Source organism: Fukomys damarensis, unplaced genomic scaffold, assembly GCF_012274545.1.
Source record: "Fukomys damarensis isolate Sample0158 unplaced genomic scaffold, DMR_v1.0_HiC HiC_scaffold_2, whole genome shotgun sequence".
Lineage (NCBI taxonomy): Eukaryota > Metazoa > Chordata > Mammalia > Rodentia > Bathyergidae > Fukomys > Fukomys damarensis.
The window spans coordinates 12,850,289-12,860,083 of NW_022900914.1; the positions used below are offsets into that span (position 1 = coordinate 12,850,289).

General features: G+C 37.7%; 1 pseudogene; it reads right to left on the reverse strand.

Moving 5' to 3' along the window:
• Window positions 1-865: 865 nt before the first annotated feature.
• On the reverse strand, window positions 866-1,020 carry LOC117286726 (annotated as a pseudogene).
• Window positions 1,021-9,795: the final 8,775 nt, after the last annotated feature.

Sequence of the window (9,795 nt, forward strand, 5' to 3'; positions counted from 1 at the left end):
CCATTTACTTCTTTTTTATGTTTATTTGTCAAATTTGGCTTTCAAAAATAAAAGGAAGCTACTTAGGCCATTTGACCATACTTTTCACATTGGTTGATACATCCTTGTCTGTAGCTTTTGTTGGTTGCAGTTTTAGCTCAATAGGAAATAGCTTTTGGTTCTGAAGATAAGAACTTGGGTTAAGATTCTAGAGTTTTGTTGTTTTTACTTACTGTGTAACTTTGCCTAAATTACTTAGCGTTTCTGTTTCAGTTTCCCCGTTTGCAAAATGGGAGTGATGATTATACTAATTGTGAACATTAAGGCTTGAAAAGTGCTTAGAACAGTCTACTTACAGGTATTCAAAATTTTTTTTTCTTTGTATTTCCTTGTAATTCCTTGCAAATACCTTAGTATTTACTAGGATGATTGGGAAAATGGTATGGCTGGACATGTTGAAAGTGCCTGATAGTGTGTGACGAATATGTAATACACAGTGAATACCAGTTCTGTTGTGTCTCTTTGGTACTTACTGTGCTCCTCATGATTACTTTAAAAAATATTCACTGACTCAGTGTTTATACATAGACCATAGGTACATATTCAAATGTAGATGGACATAAATGTAGCTAGGGACATAATCTGTATTTGGATAAATATCTTTCAGTATATTCGTGTGGTAATATCAGAACAGTAAAGACTTTTGTCAGTAGTATATACGTGTTAAGAGTATGCATGTGTGAATGTTAATAGATGTAGTACATATAGGAGGAAGTCGTGTCACTTCAGTTTCATGTTGCATTTAAAAAGGAAGAAAGCTGCTCAGTGTCCTTAGGTAAACATTCCAAGTATAGTGGGGGATCAAAATATATGGTGAGTGTGGGCTGGGGATGGAACTCAGTGGGGCAGCACTTGCCTGGTCAGCACGAGGTCCTGAGTTCCATTCTTGGTACCAAATGTGAATGTGATTCCTGGCCCCAAATGTGAATGTTTAAAAACAAGTTACAACACTTGATCTTAGCCAAAAGGCCGAGAAGGGATTTAAAAAAACAAATTGCAATAAAAGACATTGCCATTAAGCCGTTCATATTATTCCTCCTTTCTTCAAACACACCAGTTCCATCTTTCTTGCTTCTCTCTGAAGCAGTCTGGTCCTTTTTTGTGAGAGACTTCATGAGGTTTGATAAAAAATACAGTGACTGCTGCTGCTTAGTGCCTCTAATGGAAGGGCAAACATTGTGGTTTGTCCTCATCCCCCTCATTCTTAGAATCTGACACTGTGCAACTTGTAACTCTTCCTCCAAGTCAGAATGATCATGAAAGGTAAACGTTCTGTATGGATTCAAGACGTGGAGGCAGCCTCTGTAGCACAACTAAGATGCTCATGAAAGAGGACTTACAGAACTGCTTCAGAAAGTGGTGAGAACAATGGAATAATTGTGTTTGGAGGGAGGGGGATTACTTTGAGGGGAAATAATGGCAGTACTTTTTACTGAATAGTAATTCCAACTATTCAGGTGACTGAGGCAGAAGGATGGCAAACTCAAGGTCAGCCACGGGAACTTCGCAAGACTGTCTAAAATAAAATAACTGACATGTGGATAAAGAAGATGTGGGGATTTTATACAATGGAGTACACTACTCTGCCATAAAGGATGAGCTTCAGACATTTACAGCTAAATGGATGGACCTTGACACCAAACTCTTACATGAAATACATCAGAGACACATGTTTAAATACTGCATTGTTTCTCTGATGTGAGAAACTGAATGCGGAAGTAAGGACTGAGATGTATAACGGATGTTGGGAAATGGGAAGGGAAACAAGGGAGGAGGAAAGGAGAAAGGAAAGAAGGGACAAGAAAAAAATGAAAATAGAAGGAAAAAGTGGAAACAAAGCTTTTATGCATAGAGAGGGGGCTTGAGGGAGGATGGGATAAAATTTGTTTAAAAAATAGAAAATTTAAAAATTAAAATAATTGACAATACCAAAAATAATTAATCAATTAATTAAAATAAAGTTTGAGTAGTGGGCAATAGTGGAACACACTTGTAATCCCAGGACTCTGGGAGGACAAGGCAGAAGGATAGCAAGTTTGAGCCCAACCTGGACAATGTAGCAGGACTCTCAAAATTTAAAAATAAAATAAGTAAGATAAAAAGGGCTGGGATGAAGATCCATGCTAAGGTCCTGGTTTCAATTTCTAATACTAAAAATGAGGGAGTGTCACAGGTGCAATAGTTCAATCTCTAGTTCCATGCCTCCAAAACAAAAAACACTGGCTGGGGAATGTTGCTCAGTAATAGAATTTTGCCCACTGTAAGCAAGGCCCAGGTTTCAATCCTCAGCCTGAAACAAACAAACAAAAAATCTTACCACTAAGTATTTTTAATGTACCTTTAATCATATCATTATATCACAACCTAGGATAGCCTTCTACTGTTGACATCAAGTCCAAATTCCACTAAAGAATATATTATGCTCTTGTCCTTCACTATATCTCAGCTTTAAATTTAACCATCACCAGGGCTGGGAGTTTAGCTCAGCAGCAACATGTCTGCCTTGTAAGTGCAAGGTTCATCCCTGGTACCAGGAAAAAAAAACTTGGATAGAATTAATCATCCCCATGTACACCCTGCAAGTAAAATCCCTCCAGAATAATTCTGTCCACTCTAAAGTCCTGATGTTTTTGAAGAACAGCATGTCTCTGGCTGGGTGTGGTGGCGCACACCTGTATTCCCAGCACTCGGGAGGCTAAGGGAGGAGGATCACTGTGAGTTCAAGACCAGCCTGGGCTACGTAGTGAATTCCAGGTCAGTCTCAACTACATAGTGAAACCCTGTATTAAAAAAAAAGAAAAGGCACTTATAGAGCACTTACTTTAAAGGAGACCAGGTTCTAGAAGCTTTACATATATTCCCTTTAATTCTTACATTTACCTGACAAGGCCAGTATTATTACAGTACTTTCATTCTATAGATGAACTTCTAATGTTAAAAAAAAAAACCAAGGCTTGGAGCCAGGTGTGGAGGTGCACACCTGTGATCCCAGCACTCCTAAGGCTGAGGCAGGAGGATCACTGTACATTCAAGGCCAGCTTGAACTACAGAGAGACCCTATCTGAAAAAAAAAAACAAACAAAAGAAGAGCCAAGACTAAATTAAGTCCAAGCTGTTGGGTTCCAGACTCTGAGCTCTCATTAATGTCTAAAAAACCATTAAAACGGGCTGGGGAGTTAGCTCAGTGGTGCCACCACCTGCCTTGCAGGCACGAGGTCCTGAGTTTGAGCCCCAATTAAAAAAAAAAGATTAGGATAAATTCTCTGCTAGAGTAAAACTTTCTGTGAGCATTCTACAATTAGGAAAATGTGAGAAGTGAAAGTAAAAATTTGAATATGCAGGATTTTTAAAACATCTAAAAACAGGCCTTAACATAAATTTAGTATAATTACAGAAGCGTTTTTCTAATAAAAAGCAAACCTCTGACATAAATTAGGTCATTATTAATATCACTAAAGTCTTAAGTCAACTGAAACAGAGCCAAAATATGTGCCCAGAACCCAAAAAGAGATTCTGCTGAATTAAGTTTTTATGAAGAACTCAGGTGCATTCAAAAGAACTGCTATCTTCTAGGGCTACTGAAACACCAATGCTCTACCTTGTAACAAATTTGCAAGGAACTAGGTACTGGTTTGAACCACTTAAAAACATCAACAGGACATTTTGAATTTTATCCAAAGTTTGTTTCTTGAGGATTATGCAGGCTCTAACACTCCTTGGAGCAGGCAGCTCTGGGTTTAAGTTTAATCAAGAAGCTGTTACATAAAGAAAAAAAAATTCACCCAGTCATCTAAACTTCATTGAAGCTGCAATACAAAGATATTCTTATTTATAAAAACTATTAATTTTCTCCGATCAAAGACTAATATACCTGGAAAAAGAAAGAAGAATATAAGGTGTAATTGGGGGGGGTAACGGGGATTGAACTCAGGACCTTGCATTTGTGAGGCAGGTGGCAGAACTACTGAGCTAAATCTCCGGCCCAAGGTGTAATTTTTTTAAAATTAAATTTTTAAAGGAATTACAGTAAAAGATACAGGTGGAGGCTACCAGGCATAATCAGACTTATTTCTGTCAGCTTTATTTCTTTTTGAGCCATTATCCCTGGCTTGTATTGGTGTTTTAAATTACATTGTTCAGGGCCAGGAATTTAGCTCAGTAGTTCTGCCACCTGCCTTGGAAGCGCAAGGATCTGAGTTTGATCATCGGTACCAAAAAAAAAAAAAAAAAAAAAGAAATTACATTGTTCAGTTCAATAAATGTTTGTGAGCAATGTGGGGATGATAAGATGAATTTAAAAAGTCACTCAGTTTGGAAAGCTTTCTAGAAGAGGTGCTGTCTCAGCTGAGATTTGAAGGACAGAGTTAAATATTTTTAATTTTAGACCTCTTTGATCTAGGTATTTGAAAATACTACATGTGCTTTGAATTTTCCTCCCTGCTGGCTTAGCTTTGAGATTTTTGAGGTGGGGACTAGCAATAAATTAGTTGTCCCTCTTGCTGCTGTCATCTCCTTACCTTTTTTGGTGTGTGTGGCTTTAGTTAATGCCCTGTTTTTTTTTTAAACTTTTTTTTTCCCCCCAGTGGGAGGTTGGGAAGGAGCAGAAGTAAATGTACGTATATTCATTCCTTCTATATCTTTTAAGAATACTTCCTTGTAAAACTGGAAATCTCTAGTTGTGACCACACTTAGGTTGCTGACCATTCATTATTCAGTCCTTAGGAGGATGGGCTATGACTGTTGGTAGGACATAAACAGTAATGGATCTCAGTGGAGTAGTGGTCAGTCAGGCATAAGATCCCTTTCTGACATATGCATTGTACTGCTTATGGACTTCTGAAAAGGGTGTGCTTTGCAAGGGACATCTCTGTGTTGTCATCCTTAAGATGGGCTCATGATACTGGCCCAGCCAATATCACTGGACAGCATTACAATTATAGAAAACCTTTGTAAATTGTAGTACTTCAAATGGAAGAAATACAAAACAGGTTAAGATGAGCTTCTGTTTTATAGAAGAGGGGATAATAAAACTTTAAATTACAAAAAGTATAATGGGAAATGATGGGGGTATAAATGAAAATAAAGCACTTCGTATATAAAACAGTTGGACTGGGATACTCCTTTTTTGAAGGGGTAGTACTTCTAAATAGAAGTAATTATCTAGTTTGAATGTGTTTTATCAAGATGTATTTTACCTAATTACAATATTTTATTAGTACATGTTTGTAGTACTTAATGATTACATTTATTGTGTGAAGTTGGTATACGTACATAACACATTTTAATTCCTTTTACTTCCCTTTTATCTTCCCCTCTCTATTTTCTACTCTATGTCAGATCCCTTTCACATTTGCAAAAGATCTAGCTCCTAGATTCCTGTTATTCATGTTTTATTAGCTCTTTATATTATTTGTATTGTGGGGTTTTTTTGTTTGTTTTTGTTTTTTTTTTGTACCAGGAATCAAATTCAGAACCTTGCTCTTGGCAGGAAGGTGTGGTACCATTGAGCTATGTCCTTGCCCGCCCCCCAGCCTTTTTTTTCTGTACTGGGGATTGAGACCTTGTGCTTGTGAGGCAGGTGGTGGAACCACTGAACTAAATCCCTGGCCCTTGGGGTTTTTTTTTTTTTTTTTTTTTTTTTTTTGGCACTGGGGATCGAACTTGGGTCCTTGTGCTTACAAGGTAGGCGCTGGAACCACTGAGCTAAATCCCTGGCCCCCTTGTGTTTTTTATATAAGAAAACGTGGTGTTTAAGCTTGTGCGTCTTAATTTATTTCATTTAACATTATTGTCTCAAAGTGCGTGGGATGTGTTTTAAAAGAATAAGTACTACTTTTTAGAGAAAATGATACCAATTATGGAGGGAAGAAGATGGCAGTGTCCTTTTGAGATTTATTGTGAGCATCAGGAATTTAAATCTTGATGATTTGTTACTGTATTTTTACTTTAATTTATGAAGTAGGGTAAAGAAAAATAAGATCAGGGATATAGCACAGGGCAGTGGGTTCTGTGCTTCAGTTACTCATTAAAATCATTAGGGGAGCATTTAAAAATTGCTCTGTATGGCCCCAGTATTCTGACTTGAATGGTTTTGGGTGGGGACTAGGCATTTTTCCCCCCCTTAAAAATCATGACACCTGGTTCTAATGTGCAACTAGGTTTAGAGGTTTAAAGTTTGAACATAGGACCTTAGGTGAACAAACTTACTCTGTATGTATTTCATAAGAGAGTCAGTTTTTATTTGAATTTAATAATATTGTAATTAACTATAAATATTTTTTCTTAAAAACATTTTAAATTGTTAACAAAACCTACCTCATTTTAAAAGTAGTATTTAGGGGGCTGGGGATTTGGCGTTCCTCCGCCTACCTCACAAGCACAAGGTCCTGAGTTCTATCCCCAGTATCAAACAAAACAACAACAACAAAATAAAGTTACAGATTTTGGTATTTGAAGTAAAAGTTGTATTTGGTGACTGTATATTGTAACTTGCTTATAGGCAGCAGGAATGTATCAAAGGCTAAATTTCTATTGCTTTCTATTTTGTCCTCTTGCTGTAATTTATTTTGTTTTTTTTTTTTGGTACTGGGGATTGAACTGGGGTCCTTGCGCTTGCAAGGCAGGCCACTGAACCGCTGAGCTAAATCTCCGGCCCGCTGTAATTTATTTTGAATCAACTGAGCTGTGTTACTTTTCCATCAAAATGCTAATGCCAGTGTGGAGCAGAACTTCAGATTGGGAAAAGGAAAGGGGAGAAGAAAAGGGAAAGGAGAGCAGAGAGCCTAGTCAGCCTCTTTATATCGCTAGATCACTAGTTTCAGTGCTTAAAAATGTTTTTGTTTCCTTTTGCATTAAAACAAACTGGGAGGGCCAGGGGTTTAGCTCAGTGGCATGGGGCCTGCCTCGCAAGCACTAGGTCCTGAGTTTGATCTCCGATACCACAAAACAAACAAACAAAAAATCTGGGGGAAAAAAATCGGGGCATGATGGTGTACCCCTGGAGGCTGAGGCAGCAGGATCTTCGAGTTTTGTTTTTGTTTTTGATTTGTACTGGGGATCGAACTCTGGACCTTGTGCTTGTGAGGTAGGTGGTGGAACAACTGAGCTAAATCCCTGGCCCAGGATCTTCAAGTTTAAAGCCAGCCTGGGCTGCATACTGAGTTCAAGGCCAGCATGAACTACATAGTGAGACCCTGATTAAGAAAAAAAAAAAAAGAAAGAAAAGAAAAAATAACCAAACTAAGAGTATCACATTTCATCATATTGTAGCTTAATCAAAACAATATAAAGTGGCTGAGTTGTCCAAAGCATGTTTATTGTGTGTGAAGCACTGGTGATGCATCATTTAAAGCAGTTAAAAGTAGTACATGCTTTCCTAGAGCTCATGGTTTATTTGGAAGAGCACCTCCACTCATATGTTAGGTAGTGATAAATGCTTACAAGAAAACTAAAGCAGGTGTGAAAATGGGTCTTTGCTCTTGAATGGTCTGGGAGAGTCTGTCTGAGGTGGCAGTTGAACAGAGATCTAAATGATGGGAGGTAGCAGTGTAGATGTGTGGAGGTTTTTGTTGGCCTGTTACTATAGTAGGCAGAAACAGCTGGGTGGGTTTTCATCGTAGTTGGGTGGAATGTACTTGGACTGACTTAAAATCTAGACTATGTGCGGTATGATGAGGGCTCACTGTGACAGTCATTTTGGAGATCTGTGTTATTAAACAGAAAACAGTAATTTCAAATAGAGCACCAAATGAAAATTCCCATGAGTTATAAACTCTTAATTGTAGAATTGTTGCGTTGGTTTTTAAGATGAATTACTTCTCACATTGTCAACTTTTTGCAGCAACAGCTATATATTTACAGATAGCTAAGAAGTCTGAGTACCATCAGATAGGGAAGTTAGTCCCCAAAGTTTACGTTAGACAGGTTAGCATCCTGGAGGAAGAAAGATAGCCTGTGTGTCCCAAGGTGTCAAGGGGTTTTAATTGTCACAGATTGAATATGTTGAAGAAGGCTCCACTGTGTCTTGCTGGGAATAGCAGGTTTGTAGAGACAGTATACTGTTCAAGGGAATTTGTGCGTAATTGATTTTTTTTCTTGATGAAACTCTCAACTGATGTCATGTATTTCAAATTATACTAAAATAAAAGTGGCCTGGTGGCAGTTTTGGTTGAAGTGAAGAAAGAATTGGAACTTGGAAATCTTCCTGTAATTCTATGTATCAGTGGAAAACCTCTTCTATGCTTTGGCAAATGTTGGTTCTCTAGCCTGGAACAGTACTGTCCCTGCATTTTATCCAGGTTAGCCTTACCTCATGGCCCAGCTACTGAATATTCCAAACTTTGTTTTGCACTAAGTTCTGTATTTTTACAGAAATACTTGTTTTTATTCTTTCTTCCTTTCCCCTCCTCCTCCTTCTCCTTCTCCTCCTTTTTCTTTTCTTTTTTTTTTTTTTTTTTTTGAGACAGCGTCTCACTGTGTAGCCCAGGCTGCTTTCAGACTTGCAGCAGTCCTCCTGCCTCAGCCTCCCTAGTGCTGGGATCACAGGCATGCACCACCACTCCTGGTTTAATACTATATTTTTACTAACAATTTTTCTTTTCAAATGATTTTTTGTTGTTGATTTTAAAAGTTTTATGAATACCTAACATTAATTTACACCTTTATTGACTGAATAATGTTGGTATATAGTAGATTATATATAGTAGGCTGTTTTAAGCTTTGAAATCTGATGGTTTTGGTGTAAATGAAAATTTATAGGGTAGTATGTTATCTTGCAAAGATACAAGGTATTTGTATCTTTTTTTGCAAGCTTTGTAGAGAAGTTTATGGTGCTGTGGATTGATAACAATTGTCCATTTCTTAAAGTGAGTATTAGAATTGCTAATTGGTTTTTTAAAACAATATTCTTCTTTTGCAATTGCCATTTCTAAAACTGCTATATAGGCTGGGGATTTGTCTCGTGGTTCAGCTGCCTGCCTTGCAAATGCAGGGGTCGGAGTTTGATCCCTGGTACCAAAAAAATAAAAAAAAAATTAAAGTGCTTTATATACTTTATTTTACAGCATGTGAGATAGACTAAAGAAAAAGTAATCATTAATTATTTTATTACTTATAGGTGGCCATTTTTACTATTTTATCATTTCTTTTTTGCTTTTTTATATTATCTTTACAGAATTTAAATCATAATGATATATTATGAACTATTTCCTCGTCCCTTGCTTATGTGATAATACATTTTGGGTATTTTTGTATCTATTTTATACATTTATTTATTTTGTTTTATTTTTTGGCACTGGGGATCGAACTCAGGACCTTGCACTTCTGGGGCAGGTGGCAGAACCACTGAGCTAAATACCTGGCCCTTATTTTGTTTTTTTGAGACAGGGTCTCACTGTGTAGTTCAGGCTGGCCTTGAATTCACTGTAGGCCACTGGCCTTGAACTCATGGTGGTCCTCCTGCCTCAGCTTCCCGAGCACTGGGATTACAGGTGTAATGCCCACCGTGCCCAGCAATTTAGTTATGTTTTTGGGTTGTTTTTTTTTTTTTTGGAGGGGGTATCAGGGATTGAACTCTAGTCCTTGTGCTTACAAGGCAGGTGGCAAAACCACTAAGCCCGACCCCTGTTTTTGGATTTTTTCAGAGAGGGTCTTGCTATGTAGCCTAGGTTGACCTTGAACGCACTGAACTTCTTGCCTCAGCCTCCCAAGTGCTGAGATTACAGGTGTGTCTATCATACTCAGTTCATATATATATAT